We start from the raw sequence: 13,449 nt of genomic DNA, 5'->3' as shown, positions 1-13,449 counted from the left end.
ACTTTTAAAAAATCCCTCTTGTCATATCTAACTTTTCTCTTTTCAAACCAAAGGGACTATCCTATTCCATTATATTTGAGTACTTACTCTTTGATATCACAAAATTTGATAGGTTCATAAATCCAATCTCCTCCTATCATACTCTCCTAACAGCTGAAATGGCCCTAAATTTGATATTTTTACTATCGCCTACCCTTCCTATTCTTATCTGTGAACCTGTAAAGGTTCAGAAATGTAACAATCTGGGCAGATATTCTTCCTGATGGTCCTGTAAGTGCTGCTATGGACTTTTTTCCCTCATATGATTGTGGTTTGGAATATTATAATTTCCCAAGAAGCAAATGAAGGGATCTTTAAATGCTGTTGAAATTCCATATTGAACATTATATATATATATATATATATATATATATATATATATATATATATATATATATATATAATCCCAGAGTCAAGTTATGTAAAAGATTAGGATATTTGTTGTTCTCTTTAATAGCAACTACCACAAAAAACACACTAGTAGTTCATGAATGTCAACCTGAATAATGAACATAGAATTTCAAGACGAGTATTTCAAACTTAGGATGTTGAAGTATAAAATGCTTAATTTCTTGCCCATATATATGTTAAAATCTTACCCTAAATTGGGATCTAATGTGAATATAGTTTCATGTGTGAAAGACATGAAGGAAATTTGTCATGAATGAAATTTAAAAAGTTAGTTAAGGCCCAAGATAGTTTGCTTTATCTCTACTACCACATAAACCACAGCAATCATTTTCCATTAAATGTGGGGCTGGCTTTCATGAGACAACAAATATTCTATTGTTTTCATCTTTGGTAACTATCTCCACATATGAGAAAAGTTTTATTTCAGCCCACCTAGTTTGTGTAATGTGGTTATATTGCAGGTCAGAGTAACTAACAAATCTTCCATGTAAGAATGTTTTTCAGAAGCTAAGTGTCATTTAAGGAAGATTCTATAGCAAGTTATGTTCACAGACCCAACAGAGTAAAAAAAAACACTTGATGCAATATCAAGCAAAACAAGACCTTAACCATCAGGTGATGGAATTTTATTTCTTATTCATATAACAATAGTAAAGGGAGTCATCCAACTCCAAGATGCTTATTATGGAGAGAGTAACCTCCAACATGGGGATGAGAATGTCAGCAAGCTTTACATTGAAATCCAATTTCCAAGGCCACCGTGGCACAATGCAGTAATCACTTCCCAATATATTTAGGTTGAGATATTGGAAAGAATGACTATAAAAAAGTAAAGAGGATCAAAGTACTTTTCATTCTCTTTTGTCATGTTTATGTGTATAAAGTTATTCGTGTGTGCACATTCTAAAGAAATTAATGCAATGAAACCTTTCAAGTTAACAATTGAGGCAATATTAAAATATAAGTAATTCAAGAATTACTTACAGAATCCATAGAAGTTCAGGAAAATGGCAATTAAAGTTTCATACACAGTATAACCAAGCAATAGGGCAGATAATCAAGATACAGAAGAAAGGTGAGTAACATGTTAAGAGTTACTAAATAATTCTCAGTCTTAAATATCAATTTTATTGGACTTGACCCTACAATTAAATGACATAGATTGAGAAATTGGATCAAAATATAAAACACATCCACCTGCTGTCCCAACCAAAAAAATTATCAAATAGAAAGCAAACCCACAAAATATAGGGTGGAGTAGCAATCCTAATATCAGATGAAATAGACATCAAATTAAATTAATGAGAATAAACACAGCAGGACATTACATACTAATAAAGGGAACTCTTTCTCAGAGTGATATACCAATTCTAAATATCTATGTACCAAATGCTGGAGTACCCAATTTTATTAAACAATGCATCTTAATCTAACAATGCATATAGATCTAAACACATTGATAATTGGTAACATCAACACAACATTGTCATCTCTGGATCATCCAGGAAAAGCTCTGCAAAGAAAACTCATAAATATATGATTGTATGGACCACCTAGTTTTTCCAGATATCTAGTGAATATTTAAACAGGAGCATCAGAATATAAATTCCTCTCAACAACTCAATGAACACTCTAGCAAGTAGATCATATTTTAAGTCGCAAAACAAATCTTGCAAATTAAAAAAATATGATATTATTCCCCTGCATCCTGACATATCAAAATGGAATAAAATTACAGCTCAACACATAATGCTATGACAGAAAATTCTGTAAAGTGTGGATAATGAATAATATATCACAGAATGAAGAGATTAGAATGGGAATTCAAATATTTATTAAACAACATACATGAACCCATAAAATACATATCCTCTAGGACTCAATGAAGACAGTACTCAGAGGAATATTTATAACTCTGTGCTTACAAAAACAAGTTGGGGAAATCTCAAATCAGTAGTTTAATGATGAAAATCAAGGTTCTTGAAGAACAGGAATAAACCAAAAGCCAAAGTAAAAGGTTGAAACACTAAAAATTAAATCAAATAAAGTAGAGAAAAAAATACCATAAAACATTAACAAATATTGGTTCTTTTAAGAAAATTAATAAAACTGGCATACTCTTAGCAAATCTGATCCCCAAAAGAAGAGTATGTACACACATAAAGAAAATTAGAGGCAAAAATGGGAAAATCAAGAGAGATACAATCAAGCTTTAGAACATTAGAAGGGAATAATTTGTAAACATTTATCATGACAAATTGGAGAATCGGGAGGAATGGTGAAATTTCCAGAGAATGTTGATATATTCCAACTAACAAAATAGATTGGAACCAAGACAATAGACCCATAACAAGTAATGAAATTGAACTGGCAATAAAAGACCTCCCATCCAAGGAATGCCCAGAACCTGATGAATATATAGCTGAATTCTATAAGGCCTTCAAAGAGAACTCACTCCATTATTTCTTAAAAATCTTCAATGAAACAGAAAGGGAAAGATCACTACCAAAGTTCTTTTTTGAAACCAGCAAAACACTCATCCAAAAACCACATACACTCATCATGAAAGAGATCTGTAGACCCATTTCTTGGAGTAACATCAATGCAAAACTTCTAAATAAAATTCCAGCCAACCTAAGATCGAATTAGATTCAACACATCAACAGAAACAAGGACAGCAACTACAAAATCATATAAACAAAGTATTTGACAAGATTCAACACCTCTTTATGACAAATGCTCTGGGAGAAGCTTAGAAGCCATGGACCATTCCGAAATATAACCAATGCCACATATAACAAAATTATAGACCTCATTGTATTTTATGTAAAGTTAAAAACAATTCCTCTAAAATTAAGAACAAGCAAAAATGCCCACTCTCTCCATTCCTCTTCAATAGGGTAGTGGAATTCTTAGCAAGATCAAAAAAGACAGAGAAACTAGAAAGGGGACACAAATAGGGAAAGGAGAAGTAAAGCTATCCTTCTTTGCAGATGACATGATCCTGTATTTAAAGATGGCTATAAATTCTTACCACAAATTATTTGAACTGATGAAGAACTTTGGAAGAGTAGCAGGATTTAAATCAACCCACAAAAATGAATACTTTTGTGCTGTATGAACAATGTGAAACTCAAGACTGAAATCGGGAATTCAAATCGATTTACTATAGCCACAAAAGAATTTAAGATACCTAGGAATTAAATTAACAAAAGATGTACACAATATTTAAAGAAAAATTTAAAAATATGAAAAACTGCAGCAACTATAAGGTAATTGAATAACCTTCCATGGTCTTGATTGGGAAGGATTATCATCGTGAAAATGGTAGTAGTGCCTCAAGCTATCTACAAATTCAATGCAATACTAAGAAAAATCTTAAAAAACATTCTTCAATGATATAGAAGAAGCAATCTGAAAATTCTTGTAGAATAGTCAAAGACCAGAACAACAAAAACAGTCCTCAGCATGAAGACTGGTACTAGAAAAATATCAATACCCAACTTCAAACTCTGTGATAAAGTCATAGTAATAAACAGTTTGATAATAGTACAAGAATAGGGCAGAAAGCAGGGCAACAGCAGCTCATGCCTGTAATCCTAGCTACAGAGGAGGCTGAGATCTGAGGATCACGGTTCAAATCCAGCCCAGTCAGGAAAGTATGTGAGACTCTTATCTCCAGTAAACCACTAGAATACTGGAAGTGGCACTGTGGCTCAAGGGGTAGAGTGCTCGCCTTGAGCTGAAGAGCACTGGAACAGCACCCAGGCAAAGAGTTCAAGCCCCACAACTGCCAAAAAAAAGTACAGAGGTGAGGACCAATGGAATAGAAGACCATGAAATGAACCCACATACTTATAGCCACATAATATATCAGGAGAGAAAAAAAATAGGATAGAAGGAAGGCAGTATCTTCAACAAGTTGTTGAGAGAGAATTGTGTAAACATGTGCTGAAAACTTCAAAGAGATTAGAACAGAAATTATAGAGCCTTATATATCACCCTTCACCTAAATCAATTACACAAGAAACTAAGACCTGAGTGTAAGACCTGATACCCTGAAGAGGTGGGGAAACACCAAAGATCCTTGAAACAATTCAAAATGTCTGAAGTCAATATGCAGAATCACAACAAATCAAAGAAAGTCTGGATGCATGGGATTGCCTCAAAATGAAGAGTTTCTGCAATGCAAATGGCATAGCTAGCAAGATAAATTGAAAGCCCACAGATTGGGGGAAGATCTTTATTAAGTATGCATCAGATAAAGGCCTCATATCTAAAATATACTACTGGCGTATAAGATAAGGACTATATATATATATATATATATATATATATATATATATATATATACACATATATGTGTGTGTGTGTGTGTGTGTGTGTGTGTGTGTGTGTGTGTGTGTGTGTGTGTGTATAATAGGAGGTAAGGGAGTATCTGAAGCCTTTTAGTACAGAATTGGTGACACTGACTCAAATTGTTTGAAATAGCAGCCATCCCATCATAATCTGAAGTGACTTCTGGGATTAAGAAGATAGTTGAGTAAAGTGTAGTGCTTATAGCCCTAGAAAGAGAAGCTATATATGGAAGGAAACCAAATTCATTTCCTACTAGTAGATAGAAATGTACTGAACCATAGATGAAAGTACAAGTATGAAACTGAGCTTTTTACTGGTGCATAAGGATGGGTTGTCATGGTAGAGAATAAAAAGAACACTCATCTGTGCACCTAAACTTCCCTCAGGCATTGCCTATCCTGAGAACAAAACAGCAAATGGAAATAGATTAATGAGTTACTTAGGGCTTGTTCTCTTCACGCCTTGGAAACATCGCCTGTTACTGCGATCTTTGTCTAAAGTGTAGAGGGCCAAAACACCAGCAACATCCATGTGTGCTCAGTACTTCATTGTAGAAAAGCACATAATGCCAGCCAAGGACTAACAAAGAGTGGAACCTGGAGGAAAAGGAATGTGAAAGTCGAAAGGTACATCCCTGAAGTATCTGCTAAGCTGAAATCCTGGTTCAAACTGAGGCCCACAGTTTTAGGTATACACACACACACACACACACACACACATATGTGTGTGTATATATAGATATCTTTGCACATGTGCACATGAGTCCTTTTATTCACAAACATGTATAGTATAGTCCATCTTTCATGGGAAACTCTTGTGAATCCCCAGGAAGAATGTATTAAATTCTTCCCTGGAGCTCTGCGTCTGTGGCCTTGCATCCAGAAGAAAAACATAGGTTGGAAAGCACACTTGCAGGTTCTCCTTATTCATCTCGGGTGCTACAGTTTCTTCCAAGACCACAGACAGTGAGTCCCTAGTGTTGAAGTTAACTTTGATATGTTTACTCCAATATCTGTGTCTATTTGCCGAAAAGTCATTCAGAATGATGCAATTGAATTGCATCAGAGGATCCCATGTCAGGTGCATGGTGAAATGGACAGAAAAAAAATGTATTGTAGTGGGATATCAACCAAAGTTATTAGGGCATCAGACCCAATGGGTCAGTTCATAAATTCAATGTCCACAGAACATTGCTGATTGATCTAGGCAGGGTTCCATAAAATTTCCATTTGCACAGGCTTCCAAAAATGTACCTGCTTACTTCTCCCTGGAAGCAATGATGATGCTGAAACCAACAAAATGTTACTAAGGGCTCTAGAATTTATATCTAATATATTCTGATAAATTCACAGATTAGTACATCATAAAAATATCAGTAAGTTAGTCTCAATAAATCAAGATTGATGCCAAATTGAATGTCACATTTGCATTCTGAACTTTCACCTTTACACAGGTAATTTTTACTCAACCTGCTTTCACAATCTAGTTTTGTTTTTCAGGACATGTTTTTGAGAACATATGGTAATAGAAGACATCCTTCTCTACCATGAGCCTAAATCAATATCGGTACCGACTCTATGTTTTCTACTTGTCATAATATATTAGACACAAATACCATACAGAGACCTCAATGGCCCTTGAGAGCAGAGCTACTTCAGAGATGTGTACACACTCTGCAAATGTAGAAACCTTCCATGCACATGATGATGTACTTGCCCATAATCACATACTACGTATCAGAAAATGTGCATTGCTGTTTAAACAAATCAGCAAATGTACTATAGATTGTAGAAGGAAAAACTTTTATTTATTGTGAAAATATCATACAAAGGGGTTACAATTACATAATTTGCAATAACTAGTATATGTCTGAGACAAGCAGAAATGGTCAGATAAGTTGATTTTAGGAGAAATGAACCTCTAGATCAGGATTCAAATGGTTTTTCTTTCATGCTATTGTTTCTAACATATTCATAAGATGATTTCTTTGTTGCTTTGTATGTCCCTCTCCCAAAGTATAACCCATTTTCACTGTATTTGATGTAGGAAAAATTTTTAATGAGGTTTCCACTGGCCCTTTAATCTTGTATACTCCTTATATTATATAATTGTAAAACTTACTTTTTCATTCTTAGCAGCATATGTTAATTCTATAGAGGGTTTATTTATACACATACATGTACATATGCAATGAACCTCAATCTCATAAGGTAGTGGTATTGATTCATATCTTCAATCTATTTATCGTTTTTGTGGGTTTTTTGTCAGTTATGGGGCTTGAACTCTGAGTTTGGGTGCTGTCCCTGGACTCTTCAGCTCAAGAAGAGTGCTCTACAGATTGAGCCACAGTGCCACTTCTGATTTTCTAGTGGATTTTTGGAGATAAGTATCTCACAGGGGCTGGGAAGGTAGCTCAATGGTAGAGGGCTTGCCTTGCATGCATGAGGCCCTGGGTTCGATTCCTCAGCACCACATAAGCAAAAAGAAAAAAGCCAGAAGTGGAGCTGTGGCTCAAGTGGTAGAGCTCTAGCCTTGAGCTGAAGAGCTGAGGGACAGCGCCCAGGCCCAGAGTTCAGGTCCCACGACAGGACCCCCCCCCCCAAAAAAAAAATAGAGTCTCACAGATTTTCCTGCTCAGGCTGGCTTTGAACCGCATTCCTCAGATCTCAGCCTCCTGAGTAGCTAAGATTACAGGCGTGAGCCACAAGCATCCAGCTATTTATAATTTGTGAGAAACTACATATATTTCCATAGTATGAAATGATATTCCTATGAATTGTGTATAAGTGATCACTTTACTTCATTTTGCCAGCATTTTTATTTGTGTTCTTGGTGATAGACATTGTCATTGAAGTGTGAAAAATTCAATGTCTTTGGCTTTGCATTTCCTTTATGCCAAGTATGTTGAGCATCTATTTTTGTATTTTAATTGGCCCCATATACTTCCAGATGTCAGGAATATCTTTAAATTTGCTTGCCAATGTGTTCATTAACATTACTTAAGAGTTTAGATTTCTAACCTTCCTTCATATTCTGATAATTAAGTTCTTGGCTGATGTTAAGCTAATCTATAAGCCATCTATTCACCCTAGTTACTGTTTATTGTGTTGTGCCACATTTTTAATTCAGTGTAACCCCATTTGTCAAATTTTGCTCTTATTTACTGATTTATTTGAAGTTTTAATCAGTAGCTTACTGTCTAAATAAGATGTTTCTTCTTTTATGTTGTCTGTAATGTAGTGTTTTATTTTACATTTTAGCTCTTCAATTTTTATGGGCTAGAAAAACAAGGACCATTCACAACTTAGGGCATACTGGAATACCTGGAGACAGTGTCCAGGAGAAGATGACTGGAATTGTGGTCAGAGAGAGAGAAGCTCTGTGAGTGGAAATATTTACTCACCACAAGTGCTGCCCTTGTGTACACATGTGGGGCCTTTGGAGCCAGAGCGATCCTGCTTGTCTCATCGACTAGAAGTCTCCCTGAAGCCAGCAGTTGTTTCAAGTACTCAGAAAGTAATCTTGTGAAATGATTCAAATATCCATTTGATGTTTTTAAGAATCAACGATATAGGGTTGGGAAGGTAGCTCAGTGGTAGAGCGCTTGCCTTGCATGCATGAGGCCCTGGGTTCGATTCCTCGGCACCACATAAAAAAGAAGACAAAACCCGGAAGTGGCACTGTGGCTCAAGTGGTAGAGCGCTAGCCTTGAGCTGAAGAGCTGAGGGACAGTGCCCAGGCCCAGAGCTCAGGCCCCACAACCGGACCAAAAAAAAAAAAAAAAGAATCAATGATATATTAAATAAAGCTACAATTTACAAATTGTCCACATACACTAATAGGAATCATTATGCATTTCTGATCACAATAAGTAATGGAGGAAAGATTTTACCTGTTATAGGAATAACAGATATCTCCCTAGAGTAATTTTACATATCCCTAATGCCATAAGGGTATCATGGAGTAAATATAGACATTGTGACTTGGGTACAGATGAGTCTTTTACAAGGTATCCTACACTTAGACTTGTTGGAGTTGGTGAATTCTTCAAAATATGCAGCCTAACTCTGCCGACCATCTACTGGATGTTTGCCAACATCCACCTGGCACTGAACTATCTGTTCAAAATATGAGTGCCAATTCTAATAATGTGAAACTCTTGACCTGCAGGAAAAGCATTGGAAATAGAGCCTGAAAATGGAGTGCTCAGATCAGAGAAGCACCCTCACTGGTTACTTTCAGCACCACATTTTATGTGCCATGAAGATGCTGGCTTAGGCTGGCCCTTTAGTGTGTGCTGTTTACAGCTGTGGTATCTTCGGAATCTTTTTTTGTGCCTCTACTTTTGAATGAAAAAAATATTCTCTTAATCCAACTTCAACTATTTGCTGCATGAGAAAAAGAATTAATATTTATGAAGGGGGCACCTGATTCTATCTGAAAGGAGTTTCCCTAACCTATATATAGACAGAGCAAGGATAGCTTATAGCAGATTGTGAGACTTTAATCAAACAGGATTATTTGGAAAAGAGCTCGTTGTTCTAATACATTGCATAGATATGAACCACGTACAGTGTAACAGCATTCCCCCAGGCACTGGAAAACCCAAGCTCTGCTGCTCTCCAGGGAATGGACAGTTGGTCATTAACACTAGAAATCCTAAACAGGTTCAGTAGGTGTGAAGTCCTCATGGGCTCTAGACACAATGAAATTCTTCCCAACTCCAGTTTGAACTTCATACCTTAGGACCAACTCACAAAGTAAGTTTTTGTGTGATTGTTAGGCACTTTGAGACTTTTAGAATGTTTTTGACTCTTTTTGGAGCCCACTCTAGTGGCAACACTAACATTAGTTTAAGATCTAAAGCCAGAGCCAGCTGTAGCACCTTGTGTTAGCCTACAGACTGAAACTGTGCAATCAATATATTGTACTAATCATCCACAGTACCTGTTTGATTGGCAAAGCTGATTTTCGAATTTTTTGTATTATCTGAGACAAATCCAACATCAGTTCTGTCAGGAGAAGCTTACGAGATGAGTAAGGAGAGGCCTCACAACTTGTCTTGCTTTCTTTTTTTTTTAATTGTGAAAATACCATACAGAGGGGTTACAATTACATGGGCAAGGTAATGAGTATATTTCTTATCAAGCATTGTAGCCTCCTCCTTTGTTTCCCCTTTCCATTCCTTCCCATCCTCCACCTGCCCCCCCAATCCTCCCACCCGCCTACCCCCACCCCTGAGATGTATAAGTCGTTATGTCTTGCATGACAAATTCCCTTCATGTCCTTACTTATTCCTATTTACAAACATAAGTACAATATTTGCAATTTATCCTGATTGGAGATAATGTTTTAACATATTCATTGGCAGGGAAGTAAGCATTCAAACAATCAAAATCTTACGTTTTGAAAAACTCCCTAAATTTCTATGCTCATTATGCAGCTTGATTTTCAAGAACTATAATTCGTTTTGGGATTGGCTTTTTCTGTTGAAGAAATGAAAAAAAAAACTATAACTTGACCTTGGGATTTGATATTTATGTGGTTCAATATGGAAGTTGGATAGCATTTAAAAATCCCTTCATTTGCCTCTTTAGGAAGTACGAGATCCTTAACCAGTCTTGTATGAGAAACTGTAAAACTGTGGCAGCATTTACAAGACCACCAGGATTAAAATCTGCCCAGATTGGGACACTACTGGACCTCTACAAGATTGCATAGGTGAAAGTGGGATGAGTGAAGTAATATCTTAAAATGTCTAAATTGGTGCCATTTCAGGTGTTAGAAAAGAATGAAAAGAGGCTGATAAAATGCCGTCGCCATGGAGACGCAGCCAGTATGGGCAGCCGCAGCCATTAACCCTCAAAAGCAAGGCTTAGAGCAATTTACCAGATCCCAATCTTGGCTCCTTGCCTCCAGTTACCCTGAAAGCGAACCATTCAGGAGTATGCAATACTCCTTGACTCAACCACTTCCACAGCCCTCATGGGCTGGACGCCGGGTTACAACCAGGTTTACAAGGGGAAGAAGCTAGCTGAACAGATGTTTCAAGGACTTATTCTTTTTTCTGCAAAAGTTGGATTTATCTATGCATAAATGGCCGAACAGTTTGGATGGACACTCTATATAGGTATGGCCGGATTTGCTTTTCCATGTTTGCTGATGCTTCCTCCATACTCATCTATCCACGACATCCCCTCAAATGGTTATCTGTTCAAGAATCAAGAACAGAAGACAAGAAAATTGGGGATAGAAAAATTAAGAGGTATGTTAAAAATAATTCATTGGGTTTTTACATTTGTTTTCTCTGAGATGAGCTAAGTTGACATCATACCCAAATCATGAGCCTAAAACTCCCTATGCTCTTAAACACAGATTTCTTTATATTTTAGTTTTCTTTATATTTCTTTTTTGTTATTGTTTTGTTTTCTACCCCTAGCTAATTGAGTGTTGATTAGTTACAAAATAGTCTCCTGTTGTTCACTTCTCATTTTGAAGAAGAAGCCAAAGCCAAGCCTGTCATAGTACCACTAGCCTGGCCCTTCTCCTAGCCATCTGTGAGCATTCATGAGTGACAGCCAGGTTCAGCACATTCTTGGCTTTGCTTCTGTCTTTTTTTGTACTTTTTTAATTCTAAAAATGCGGTATAGAGGGGTTACAGTTCATGAGCAAGGTAATGAGTACATTTCAGCTCCCCTATGAACCAGAAATCCCACTTTGGGGCATTTACCAAAGGATCACAAACAAGGCCATACTCAGGCTACCAGCACAACTATGATTATAACAGCAATATTTAATATAGCTAAGATATTGATCCAAACCATATGTCCTTCAATAGATGAATGGATCAAAAAATGTGATATATATATATATATATATACACATATACCTGCATACGTACCATATATACATATATAAACATACATACAATGAAATTTTCTTTATATTCCAAAGGCAGTTAGAAATAACTCAGTTGTATTTGACTTACAAATATTTTAGACAAATATTTTAGACTTTTGGAAAACAAAAGTACAAGTATGCAATGTTTCTTCCAGGTACAAATAATAATAAATGCCACATAAATGACAGCCAAAAAGGAAAAAGTATGATAGGAAAAAGGTGTATTTAGGAACATAATTTTTGTGATATCAAAGACTATGCATTCAAAGATAATAGGCTATCTATAATCTAATTGGCATGAAAAAGGGAATGCAAAAGTTACAGTAGATTACTGGTTTATTTGGAGTTTTAAGCCCTATCAATAATTTCCTTTAAAAATTGGGAAGTTGAAAATGACTTTAGAGTGTGATAATATGTTGAACTGGGTGGTTCATACATAATAATACCAGTTACTAAGGAAAATTATCTCTAAGTACCCATCAAAATGCAGGAAGTAATTTGTAGTTTAAGTGGTAAAGTACTAGCCTTGAGGAAAAAAGCAAAAAGTGAATAAGGCTCTGCATTTGTCAACCTGAACTAGCATGTGTGTGTGTGTGTGCGCACACACACACACACACACACACACATACACATACACACACATGCATGGTCATGTGCAAGGGATGTTGAAAGACTCAGAAAGAGAAATTGAGTGTAAAACCTTTCATATGTAATATTAGATCTAAAATATGAACATGAAATTTGAAAAAAGTAAAACACATGACCATTAATTATATATGAGTTCAGACTATATAGTACAGAAAGCAGTAAAATTTTATGTTGTATTAATTTTTTTTGTGAAAGTATTGTACAGAGGGGTTACAATTACATGGGCAAGATAATGAGTACATTTCTTATCAAGCATTTTAGGCTCCTTCTTTTTGTCCCCTTCCCATCCCTTCCCATCCTCCCCCACCCCCCCTAATCCTCCCCTGCGAGCCCCCTCTGCACCAAAGTTTTAAAGTTCATTTTCGACATAATGACTCAATTGTATGTTGTAACCTCTCTGATGTAACAATATCATATGCGAACAGTAAAAAGATGAAGCTTATCTTGTCCTTGGGTAGGTGTTAAAGGAGACATGGAAAGAGGCAAAGGAATAGGGAGTAGATGGCTTGGAAAATACAACATAAGATTCAATGCACATATGTCTAAATGGAACTAGGAAAGAAAGGGGATGGGTGGGGTTTTTATAGATTAGAAGAGTCGATGGAAACTATGACAAAGTCTAAGAGGCATTGTAAAAACCAATTGATACATTGTACAACTGTTTTAAAAAACTATCCATGAGGCCTGTAATTCTAATTAGTGAGGAGGCTGTGAAATGAGGATTGTGGTTTGAAGCCAGCCATGGCAGAAAAGTTCATGAGACTCTTATCTCCAACAAACTACTCAGAGAAGGCTGGAAATACTGCTGTGGCTCAATTTGTACAGGGCTAACCTTCAGCACAAAGAGGTTTTGGAACAGCACTTTGATCTTGATTTGAAGTGCCAAGACAGGCACAAAAACAAAACAAAACAAGATAAAACAAAAGAAAAAAAGAAACAAACCAAAAACAAAAAAGATCTTAATTTTTATATTTTTGAAAATTACAAGAAAAACCCATGTTCCACCTACTTCAAATAGTTAGATAATATACATTATATGGCTGTGATTATGATGGATGGAAATTTTCTCATTCATGTAGCATCTAATGTTCA

The sequence above is a fragment of the Dipodomys merriami genome, unplaced genomic scaffold (genome assembly GCF_024711535.1).
Source record: "Dipodomys merriami isolate MVZ:Mamm:240054 unplaced genomic scaffold, mDipMer1.0.p SCAF_1901, whole genome shotgun sequence".
Taxonomy (NCBI): Eukaryota; Metazoa; Chordata; class Mammalia; order Rodentia; family Heteromyidae; genus Dipodomys; species Dipodomys merriami.
This window is presented reverse-complemented; position numbering follows the sequence as displayed.